The sequence below is a fragment of the Pogona vitticeps genome, chromosome 6 (genome assembly GCF_051106095.1).
Source record: "Pogona vitticeps strain Pit_001003342236 chromosome 6, PviZW2.1, whole genome shotgun sequence".
In the NCBI taxonomy this organism is placed as follows: domain Eukaryota; kingdom Metazoa; phylum Chordata; class Lepidosauria; order Squamata; family Agamidae; genus Pogona; species Pogona vitticeps.
In genome coordinates this window covers 53,790,630-53,802,754 of record NC_135788.1, presented here as the reverse complement: position 1 = coordinate 53,802,754, position 12,125 = coordinate 53,790,630, and the positions used below count along the sequence as shown (strand labels likewise).

Genomic DNA, 12,125 nt, shown 5'->3' with positions numbered 1-12,125 from the left:
CAGGCCTTGCTGAAACGATTCATGAGTTGTTGGAGGTCTTCAGCAGAGTGGGCAACAATGGCTGCATCATCTGCAAAGAGGAAGTCCCGCATGCATTTCAGTTGGACTTTGGTCTTCGCTCTCAATCTAGAGAGGTTAAAGAGCTTTCCGTCTGATCTAGTCCGGAGATAGACACCTTCTGTTGCAGTTCCAAAGGCATGCTTCAGCATGACAGCAAAAAAGATCCCAAAAAGGGTTGGTGCGAGAACACAGCCCTGTTTCACTCCGCTTCGGATGTCAAAGGGATCTGATGTTGAGCCGTCAAAAACTACAGTGCCTTTCATTCCCTCATGGAAGGATCTGATGATGTCAAGGAGACGAGGTGGACATCCGATCTTGGGAAGTATTTTAAAAAGGCCATCCCTGCTAACCAAGTCAAATGCTTTTGTAAGGTCTATGAAGGCCACTAAGAGTGGTTGTTTTTGTTCCCTGCATTTCTCCTGCAACTATCGGAGGGAGAATACCATGTCAGTGGTGGATCTATTAGCTCGAAATCCACACTGTGATTCTGGATAGACTCTGTCTGCAAGCACCTGGAGCCTCCTCAGCACAACACAGGCAAGCAGCTTCCCTACAACGCTAATAAGAGAGATGCCACGGTAGTTATTGCAGTCGCCCCTGTCTCCTTTGTTCTTGTACAATGTGACGATGTTTGCCTCCTTCATGTCCTGTGCCACTCCACCTTCCCTCCAGCAGAGACAAAAGACTTCATACAGATCAGTGGTGATGATCTCCTTACAGCATTTCAGCACTTTAACAGGGATGTTGTCCCTTCCAGGTGCCTTGCTGGAGGCAAGGGAATCCAAGGCCGCATTTATAACTCAATGTTATTTAATGCTTCTTCTGTTACTACATTCTCCCTGGAATATAGCTCAGAGTAGTGCTGCACCCAGCGTTTCATCTGCCGTGCTCGGTCCTGGATGATCTCACCTGTAGCAGACTTCAAGGGAGCAGATTTCTTCTGTATTGGACCTAAGGCCTGCTTGATACCATCATACATTCCTTTGATGTTACCTGTGTCTGCTGCTATCTGTATCCGAGAGCAGAGCTGAAGCCAATAATCATTGGAGCATCTCCTGGCAGCCTGTTGGACTTGGTTACGAGCCGCTCGAAGAGCTTGCAAGTTGTACTCGCTAGGACAGGTTTTGTATGCTGCTAGAGCTCTTCTCTTATCCTCGATGGCTGGCATTAACTCCTCTGAATGGGCTTCAAACCAGTCAGCCATCTTTTTGGTCTTCTTGCCAAATGTGGACAAGGCGGTGTTATACACAGCGTTCTTGAAATGTTCCCATCGTTCGGGTGCATTTACATTAGCCGGACCTGGAAGGGTTTCCTCAAGTGCTTGGGCAAATTCCTTCACTTTTCTTTGATCACAAGTCTTGCTGATGTCAATACGTGGTCTTCCTTCCTTTTTCATGTGATACACTCTCTTTGTTCGCAGTTTTACTCTACTACACACCAGGGAGTGATCAGTATCGCAATCAGCACTCTGGTAACTGCGTGTGATCGTAATACTAGAAAGGCTAGAACGTCTAGTGAGGATCAGATCGAGCTGATGCCAATGCTTGGATCTTGGATGTCTCCAGGAAACTGTGTTGCGGCTTCGTATTAAAGAATGTGTTGCTGACACAAAGACCATGATAACAGCAAAACTCCAGCAAGCGTTGGCCATTTTCGTTCATCTTTCCAAAGCCAAAACGGCCTAGACAAGTGGGCCAAGAATTGTGATCAGCTCCAACTCTAGCATTAAAGTCTCCAAGAATGAACAGTGGCTCTCTCTCAAGGACTTTTTTGATAGTAGCTGCCAGATCGTCATAGAATTTGTGTTTCACGTCTGTAGTGGATGACAGTGTTGGTGCATATGCATTAATGAGAGTGACCAGTCCTGCTGATGAGTGGAGCTGCAGAGACAGGTTTCTTTCACTCCCCACAGGTGGAACAATGCATCTCAGAAGAGTATTTCTGACTACAAAGCCAACACCATATTCCCTGGTCTCATTCAGTGGTTTTCCCTGCCAGAAGAATGAGAAGTTTTTTTCTTTGACAGATCCCGAGTCTGGCAATCTTGTCTCTTGCAGGGCAACAATGTCCATCTGCAGTCTACTCAGTTCCATGTCAATGACAGCTGTTTTGCGCACATCGTCTATTTCTTGCAGGTCGTCAGGAAAGCCATAGTCAGGAAAGCAAGGGGTCATTGTCCGTACATTCCAGGTGCCCAGCTTTAGGGCGTAAGTTTTCTTATGATTGTTGCATGGTGCACGGTTATCGATCTGTTTGTCAGGTTTCACCCTAAACCCCACGCACCCCGTGAAGTTAACAGACTGTGGCGAGGTAGCACTTACTGGCTGGGGGCTGCCCAGCTTAAGGCGGGCGATATCTACCTAATGAGGTGCAATGACCTCTTCCACCATCAGAAGTAGCCCCTGGCGTCATGCTCTACGCCAATTGAGCAAAGACTTATAACCGGTAACTGCTACTTCCCGTGTTGTTTCAACGCTGTATGCGAAGCTGGAGTGTCCTCTCCAGAGCATGAAGCCTGGGTAAAATATTATGGACGATAGGCTGTTACCCAAGCAGCAAAAACCCCCTCTCCACGTCGCTGGAATAGTCCAGTGGAAAAGCAAGAGCCAGTACAACCGGTTCCAGCGACGTCGCAGGAGTTGGCAGAATGACACGAACTGCCTCCGGGACTCCGGCTCCAGATTTTGCCTCGAGGTTATCTCCTGAAGCCCCTTCCATAAGTGGATATAGCCACAAGGCAGTGGAGGTTTAAAATCAGAGTTTTCCTTCTCCTAGATGGGCTGCCTTCCAGGGCTGATGAGCCCCACCTACCCGGCCTGCTCTCTAATAGTGTGGAAGTATGCAGTGTTGATTGGCTGTCCTATTTACCAAAAGGGGGTTAAAAAATAGGATTTGAGAATTTCACACACCATTAGACACGCTCTCCTGCTCATCCTCCTTCAAAGCTGAAACTCTGCCCTCCCTCAGGCCAGTCATATTTACCATGTTAGGATCGGAGATAGGATTAAAGTATTTGAGCCAAAAGCTCCTAGGTAAATCAGCAGGGACTCCAGGGAAACCCCAATTTAAAACCCTAGGCCCTCCCTCCTCCTACCTGGGCCATGTGATGAGGGGGAGCAAAGAAAAACAAAGAAAAACAGACCTGGCCTTCTTCCCCAGCCAAAAGCTCCTAGGTAAATCAGCAGGGACTCCAGGGAAACCCCAATTTAAAACCCTAGGCCCTCCCTCCTCCTACCTAGGCCATGTGAAGAGGGGGAGCAAAGAAAAACAAAGAAAAACAGACCTGGCCTTCTTCCCCAGCCAAAAGCTCCTAGGTAAATCAGCAGGGACTCCAGGGAAACCCAATATACAGTACTACACAAGTATATCTGGTCTGAACACTTGTGGTTTACTGCTAACTGCAAAGAAGATTCCTTTCAAAAGAAAAAAGAGAAAAGGCTGGAGATTTTCTACAAAAGGATTATCAAAAGTAAGCACAGAAATAAGAGTACAGGTAAGAATGGAGAAGAATAGAGAGCATTCTACTTTCCCTTCATTCATTTAGTAGCTCTAAGCAAATTTTTCTCATTATGCATCTTTGTGAGTTGAAAGCAACTCAAGGGCTCATAACAATTATCTTCATTAGCACATTAGCTGGGACAAAAGTGGCTGGCTCATGAGATACAAACAACTGCTGGCTAACTGAGGATGTCCGATGCCACCCTGATAAGTCTACCTCCCTGGTAAATCTGATACAGCATAGTCAATTTCTGATGAAGAGGCAAGAGACTCCTTAACTTTGAGCCCTGTGCAGTCCTCAACCTAGGCTGAAACTAGTCTAATTTCAAAAAGTTCTTGGCAAGTGATCATGTCAGAAGCATGCCCCCCCCCCAAAAAAATGAAAACAATACATCTGCATTGTCCCTGGCAGGCTGCAGGGCAGAAAGGGAAAGATGAGACCGTTTGCCTACAGCTGGTGGTACAGCACAAGTTCAAGGTCACAAAACTGTATTGTAACAAATTGCAGCAAATAAGCAGCGTGACCTCAAGAGGTCACTTTAATCCAGACCTTTGGTCTGAAAATATTTTCTTCTTTCTGAAAATTGAGATGTCTGAGTATCAATATTTTCTTTAAGGAGATGAAATGAACTTGGTACAGGTAGTCTTTATTCTGTCTACAACTTAAATTTTATATTTGAATGCCTGCAACTTCTCATAGTTGTAAGGTTGTTTGGATGGAATCACGCTTGTAACTTTTCATAAATTGCAAGGAAAGATTTTGTTTAAGTATCAGTTCCAAAAGTTTTCTTCATTACTGTAAGATTTTTGGATTTTACAATAACTATGAAGTATTTTGTGTGCATGGAACGTAGAAGCTGTCTAAATAAATAAAGCTTGTAGAATTAGACAAGCTGAAGTTACCTGGAATTATTGCAAGAATGGAAAGACTTTGATACTTAGATGAATCCTGATACGATTGTCAAAGATAGTTTGTTTCATTCTGGAGTTACTGTAACCCCTATTGAGATAAATGCCAGCTGTGATTAACATGGGCTTCTACTTTTTTTCCTTGGGTGATTTATGTATTTCCATAGGACTCCATAGGGTTCGATCTTGTGACTGCTGGTCTTCTGGCCCTGCAGCACAGGCTTCTGCGGTTTGGCCCATAGCGCCACCACGTCCTACATAATGAAGCTGTAAATCACCCAGAGAGTCAGTGGTGGGATTCAAATAAATTAACAACAGGTTCTATGTCTTAATGACAAATAAATAAATAAATAAATAAATAAATAAATAAATAAATAAATAAATAAATAAATAAATAAATAAATAAATAAATAAATAAATAAATAAATAAATAAATGCCACGGGATTCTATTTATTTAAAAGATTTTTACCCCGCCTTTCTCCTTGAAAAGGACGGAAGGCAGCTTATAACAGTGAAAGACCATACACAAAGGTGGTTAACATCATTAAAAGACAATATTTTAAAACTACGAACAAAGAGGCATCTTACAACATTAACAAGCCATATTAAGGCAAAGAACAATAAGTATGAAAAAATAAAGTTACTCTCAGAAATGGAAAACACAAAAATGGAAAACATACAGGTAGTTGGTGACTCGATAGCAGGAGGTTGTTATTTTTTCCTCCTTCTGGGTCGGCTTTTTCTTTTCGGTCTCTTTCCTCCAGCATCAAATTCAGAAGTATTTGCTGCAGCTTCTGAACCGCCTTCAAGGGCAGCTGCACATACAGAGCACTGCAATAGTCAATCCTTGAGATTACCAACACATGAACCAGCGTTTTGCCGAAGGCAGTTCGTGTCGTTCTGCCAACTCCTGCAACGTTGCTGGAACCAGTTGTATTGGCTCTTGCCTTTCCATTGGACCATTTCAGCAACGTGGAGAGGGGGGATCTGCTGCTTGGGTAACAGCCTATCCTCCATATTACTTTACCCAGGCTTCATGCTCTGGAGAGGACACTCCTCGATTCAGAGCATGTTACCATAGTCTCTCGAGACTGAAGAATGCCTATGAACCTATGAAGACTCCTAGGGGGCGGGATAAGGTTTCAGTGCACTGATCTGTCATATGGTTCCTACCAGATTACAATGTGGTTCTCAACAGAAAAGATGGCCCTCAGTCTCACTGTACTACTATCTATACAACTACAGGTGTAACATGCTCCAGACTGGCCAGATCTTGGGCTGTATCTGACCAGACAGAACATGTTACTTTTTTACTTGTCAGCTGTCATTTCCTCCAACTAGAGAAAGGTAAGAACTATGATATATTCTTTTGGTTGTCAAAAAGGCAATACTATGTTTAGTTTAGGAGTGACAAAGATGCATACTGGAATTTTTCTGTGATTACATAGTAAGCTGCAGGTTAACAAACATGTGCATCTTACTTGTAGAAAATTGGGACATAATTCACAGAATAAATACATTTTAAAAATCCAGAACATTTAGTGGACAATGTTGGTTATTTCTGGAGTCCTGAGTAGTATAAGGGACTAGCATCCACCAAATCAAATTTGACAGGTACCCCTGTCATGCTGCATGCCGTTAGGCCTCCTGGATCGGAAAGGCCACAGCGGGGATTTCAGGACCCTTCTGCACTGACTGACTGATCTTTGCAGAGACCGGTGAGGCTTGGAGACAATGGCGGACAAGGAAAACCTGCAATAAGTTGAAGAGTACAAAAAGCCCACATTTTAGTAAAATTGATTTAATATGATTCAAAGTAAAAAAATCTTTTGACATTTTTATACCCAAGGCCTTTTCCTAAAACCTCTCTGTCTCTCTCTGTCTGTCTCTCTCTGTCTCTCTCTCTCTCTGTGTTGAAACCCATTTTGAACAGTACAAAACCCTCACATTTTAGTAAAATTGATTTAATACGATTCAAAGTAAAATGTTTTCCATATTTTTATATCCAAGGATGATTCCTAGAATCTCTGTGTGTTAAATCCCATTTTGAAGTAAGATTTATACATCATCACCTTAACCCAGGGGTGGGCAATTAATTTCCAAAGGGGCCAAATGAAAAATCTGAACTGTGTTTGGGGGTGGGTAAGTAATAGGCCCTCAATTTGTGGGTAGTAATAGGCCCCCATTGGGTGAGGCCCTGCGGTGAACGAATTAAAAGGCTGACATAGGGAGTTAACTACAGTATGTGAGCATTGTAATTCGTTCACTGTGGGGGGGGGAGAGAAAAACCCTGACACTGAGCTAACTCACCTGTCCTCTGTTGCCCCGTGGCCTTCCTCTCTAACTTTCTTCTACCCCGCGTCATCATGTCGCCTGTGCATGGATCGCTTCCGGCCTCGAGTCACAGGCTCCGCAGCCTGTGGCTCAAGAGTAACAGTCAAAACTCACAAGATCCCAGTGTCAGATCTCGTGAGTTTTGCTTACTGCCGTGCTGGGATTGGCAGGAAGGTGAAAAAGAAAAGGGTTGGCCTCCTGGGGGTGAAATGCCGCAGCGGGGATTTTGGTGCCCTTCTGTGTGCCCTTCCCGTTCTTTGCAGAGACGATGGTGGAAAAGGAAAACCTGCAAGAAGTTGAAGAGTACAAAAAACCCCACATTTTTAGTAAAATTGATTTAATACTATTCAAAGTAAAAATGTTTTCCACATTGTATGCCCAAGGAAGATCCTTAGAATCTCTATCTGTGTGTTAAAACCCCATTTTGATTTTCCAGGACCACCCCCCCCATAGAGCTTTAAGCAATAGTCTTCTCAACGTCTTTCACAAACCAGAATCATCAAGTTAAGAAAGTCAAAAGTGACCAACGGCCTATAGACTTGTGAAAACAGCTTGCAACTTAAAGACCATGGCTCCTTCTTCAAATTACAAAAAATAAAACACCCACTCAGCAGTATACAATTATTTATTGCAAGGATTCAGCACAGATTTGCATTAAGGTGAAGAAAAATAGGTCATTGCTGTTTTCCAGCAAAAATTGAGATTTCAGACATTTTGATAAGTAGGTTTGAAGTAGAAAGGAACAGTAAGTTGAAGAGTTAAAAAAACCTATTTTAGTAAAATCGTCTCCAAGCCTCGTCGGTCTCTGCAAAGAACAGTCAGCCTGCGCAGAAGGGCCCCGAAATCCCTGCTGTGGCCTTTCCGATCCAGGAGGCCTAAGGGCATGCAGCATGCCCTACAGCCGCCCCTTTCCTAGCCAAACCCCTTCAACTGCTCCCCACTGGCCTACAGGGCCATGGAGGTGACACTGCCCGTCAGGGGGCCAATCCTGAGGCCGCGCTCTGGTCACGGGGGATCCCTGTCTTTATGAAAACCTCCTATAGGTCCACGGTGACTTCAACCAGCCCTTATGTCACCCCTAAACCCTCCCCTTCTGGAGGGAGGGGCCTGGATCGTTTCTTGACCCCTTAGGCGGGGCACCTGTCAAATTTGATGTGATGGATGCTAGTCCCTTATACAGTGGTGCCTTGACTTATGAACGCCCTGAACTACGAACAATTTGATTTACGAACAGCTCCGGCCACAAAATTTTCCTTTGACTTGAGGCCGGAGCTTTGACAAACGAACGGAAACAGACAGGGAAAAGGGGCAGGAAATTTTAAAAAAACTAACCATTGGTGGTGAAGAGGCTGCTTCTAGCTATTTCGCCCCAACAGTTAGGGAAAGGGAGGCTCAGCCTCCCAGGCTTCTGGTGCCACCTGCTGACTTCAGAGGCCTCCTGGGGCTTCCCCGCCACCATGGGAGACCACCTGGGAGTCCCCCGCTGCCGCTGCTCACCACCTTCAGAGGCCTCCCAGAGCTTCCCCACCGCCCCGGGAGTCCTCCGAAGGCAGCGATCGGCAGTGGCGGGGAACCCCGGGGAGGTCTCCTGTGGTGGTGGGGAAGCCTTGGGAGGCCTCCGAAGGCAGCAATCGGCGGTGGCGGGGGACCCCGGGAGTTCTCTCATGGCGGTGCGAAAGCCCTGGTCCAGCAGTGGCGGCTGGAGTCTGGGAGGCTTCAGCGACGGAGGTAAGGTGCTGCTTTTTGCTTTTTAAAAACCATTTCTTTTATCTTTTGCAGGGTGGGATTGGCCTGGTGGGGTTATGTTTCTGTTTATTTTGGGATTTGTTTTGTTTTTTTGCAGCCCCAGGGGCTTGCAGTGTTTAATTTTAATTTTTTGGGTATTTTTTTCTTCGGCCGGAATGGATTAATGGGTTTTCAATGCATTCCTATGGGAAATGGTGCTTTGATTTATGAACATTTTGACTTATGAACACTGTTCCAATACGGATTAAGTTCGTAAATCAAGACACCACTGTACTACTGTCCTGCACTCAAATACACATGCAGCTAGAACACATAAATGAAACCTGTACAGTCTTAACTATATATGGAATCTCAAACCACATTCTCCAAAAGATTTAAGTTAGAACTCTTAACATTCGTGTCACATTAAGTAACAACATCTGAAATCTTTGGTTACTGAAATCCTTTCATGCCACACAACAGTGTTTATAACTGGCAATAAAAAGTAATATGTTCAGTCATTTCTTTAAAAGGCTACCCATCACCAGTTGCATTCCACCATTAAAGAAAATGGTTTTAATTAGAAGGTCAAACACACAGGAGAGAAAATAAATAATTCTGCCTTGATACCACTGCTCCTCAGCAACACAGAGAAAAAAAAAGGGGGGGGGAAGTAAAGCATGCAGAAGCTAATCAGTATGACAGCTCAAAAATGTTATTTTTTGCATCCCAAATCCCATGCCTGGAGTTACAGACTGAAAACTTTTTGAAGCTTTTGTACAAATCAGGATTCTAAACTTGTCTCAAATCCTTGTGATAAAGAAACCCTGAATAGCTTTAACAACAGTAAAGCTTCCTGCTGAGTAAACAATGAACTGCTCCCAACATGATGAATAAGGTTTGTTCCCAAGAGGAGAAGGAAAGAGTGATGGCCTGGTTCCAAATTTTTAACATTAAGCATACTTCTGGCATCAGCTTTTTACATTGTTTTTCCAGGTCACCCAATATATGATTAATAAAGGAATCAACTGAAAACTATCAGAAGTGCTTGTATTCCTAACACTGCAAAACTTCCAGAAAAATATTCGTAACAGGGGAAACACTGTACTATTTTAAAGATGGGTGTTAGTCAAGGTGCTTAAGGTTTTCTTCACTCAATTTAATGTTCATTCTTCAAAGACCCTGAAACTGAGAGATAAGCAATCCCTAACAAGTATATCAATATGCATGAAGATATTTAGGCTTTATCTGCTGCTACTCTTTATTTATGACACCAGTCAAATCATTTTATTCCATGTGCCAAATCATGGCTTTTATATAGATTAATATATCTGTTGTATGCATCTTAAAGTCTTAGCATAATTTTTCTATACCATGTAAACAATAATTTGGGCCTGAAATTAGTATTGTGTTTGGCTAACAGAAAATGGCCATAGAGAACAAAAGCATCCCCACAAAACCTCACTCATACTTGCCACAGTCACATTTATATTAGCACTTCTATGTGAGACAAATTGTCTCCACAGCTATCAGTCTACAAAAATAACTACATTGAAAATATGTCTGGAAAAAAATACTGTACACTAGGCAATATATAATGAGTGATCATTTATAAAGTGTGCCAAACGGTGAATTACAACAGACAAAAAAGAGGTGAAGGGCAAGATATAAAGGGCAAGATTTGAAGTCTGACACTTTATTAACAGTCCCTTTGACCCGGCAGTGTGAGAGTATGTGAAATTTCAGAATACATTTAAGAGAAGCAGTACATGGTCACATGTTATGAAAACTTACACACTACACAGAAGTAAATGTAAGCTCAATAAAAAGGCAGCACATTTCCTAGATGCACCAACTTGGTTATAAGTCTGACTGAATTCTGTGAGACTTCTGAACAAATACACGTAGAATTTGCACAGCTATTATCTAAGATCAACATACATAACAACTGGAAATCTCAGCAAATCGGAGGATCTCAAAAACACCAAAGAAAACTAAGAGATTAGAATAAATGAAACTCTGGAGCTTTTTATCCATACAAAGCCTTAGGCAGCAAAAAAGTGATCCTAAACACTCCTTATCTTTAGAAGGGAATTCATATTTTGCATTTTAAATAAATTATTCATACTTGCGTTCCCACATCAAAATATGTGAGTCTCTACTCCAAAATAGTGTGCATATTGAAGTCCATCAACTACAGTATGATTTAAATTACTGAAGACTAAAACTAGACTTATTCTGTTTGAGACTTTAAATGACCATTTGTTCCCTGCACCTGTTAGGTTCCCTGCAAAATAAACAGTACCTCATGATCTTTTACCCGCCTAGGCAGAATACATTCAGGATTAATAGTTAAACGCTTCTGGAGTTGAAGAGAGCCGGTGACCTATAGATGGAAGCTTTCTCACCTCCGTAAATAATTCACAAGATACATCTTGACGTGCAAATTCTTGTGTAAACAGGCTTCAGCTGAACTGAGTTTTTAAACGGGCACAGCAGCCAACTGCTAGAAGACACGTTAAGACAGACACAACACAACGGCACAGGGCTGTTTTCCAGAAAGTCTCCTGAAGGTCAGCTCACTGTCATGCTGCATAAGCAGAAGGGTCGCGGAAAACCCTTCGGGCGCAAATGGAACCCACGTCTTTTGCGGCTCCCCGAACCGCCCCCAGGCCGCCGGTCAGGGCAAACGCCGCAGCCGCAGCCAGAGTCCTTCCCTCGCCTCGGGCTCACCTGAACGCACACCGGAGGCCAGGCTGGAGAGAAGGGCAGCACGAGAAGGGGAACCTTCGGGGCGAAAAAACATCCAACACTTCCCACTGCACGAGCCTCAAATCCCCCCCCCATCCCCGACACTACCAGCAGCAGCTCGAAGGAAGCGCGTGACTCCCGCGGCGCCGCGAAACGACGAGCGGGACCCCGTGTTCACAAGCCGGCGGACTCACCGGGGAACAGGCTCTGCGGAACCACCAGCACTCCGTCGCCACGGCCTCACGGTTGACGGTCCACCGCGGAGGCGCGCTGGCCCAAGCGGTGCCTGCCTCGGGGTTCCCCTCCGCGGGCGGTTACGGCTAATGGCAACGGATTCCTCTCCGGGCGGGCTGGATGGAGCGGCACACCAGCAGAGGGGAGCCGGCGGGCGGGGACTACTTTCGACCGTTTCCTCGTTGCGGGTTCTGGCGCCCCTCCAACCGCGCCGGCGGAGAAAAGGGGGGGCGGCGGCGGCAAGCCAAGCGAACGGCCCTCCGGATCCGCAAGTGTCCCGCTGGCGCTTGCCTGCAAGCCGCCGGCTTCCCACGTGGCCTGGAGGCAGCGAGCACCCGCCGCGTGCAATTCCTCTTCCCGGCCGGCGCCCTTTTGGGGGCGGGGGGGGGAGGAGAGCGGCCTCGCACGCGGGCCGGCCGGCGCTACGTGCCGGGACCCCACGCCCTGAGGCTTGCCGGAAAAAAAAAAGAAAGCAAGCAAGCAAGCCGCCTCGCGACCCGACAAGGCTTCCCACCGGCGCACACGCCCTTGCCCTTCTGGCCGAAGCGCTCCTGCCGCTCCGGGCCCTTATTTTCCCCTCTGCTCGGCCTGGAGCCCGTCCAGAGGAAGGTTA

General features: G+C 45.2%; 1 protein-coding gene across 1 annotated transcript in view; it reads right to left on the bottom strand.

The window, feature by feature from the left end:
* TRAK1 (trafficking kinesin protein 1) overlaps nt 1–11,612 on the bottom strand; it is a 313,032-nt gene extending 301,420 nt beyond the window's left edge. The window contains exon 1 of the mRNA XM_078377383.1: nt 11,473–11,612. The gene's annotated coding sequence lies outside the window, so the exon portion shown is untranslated. The remainder of the gene's footprint in view (nt 1–11,472) is intronic.
* Between the last annotated feature and the right edge of the window lie 513 nt (nt 11,613–12,125).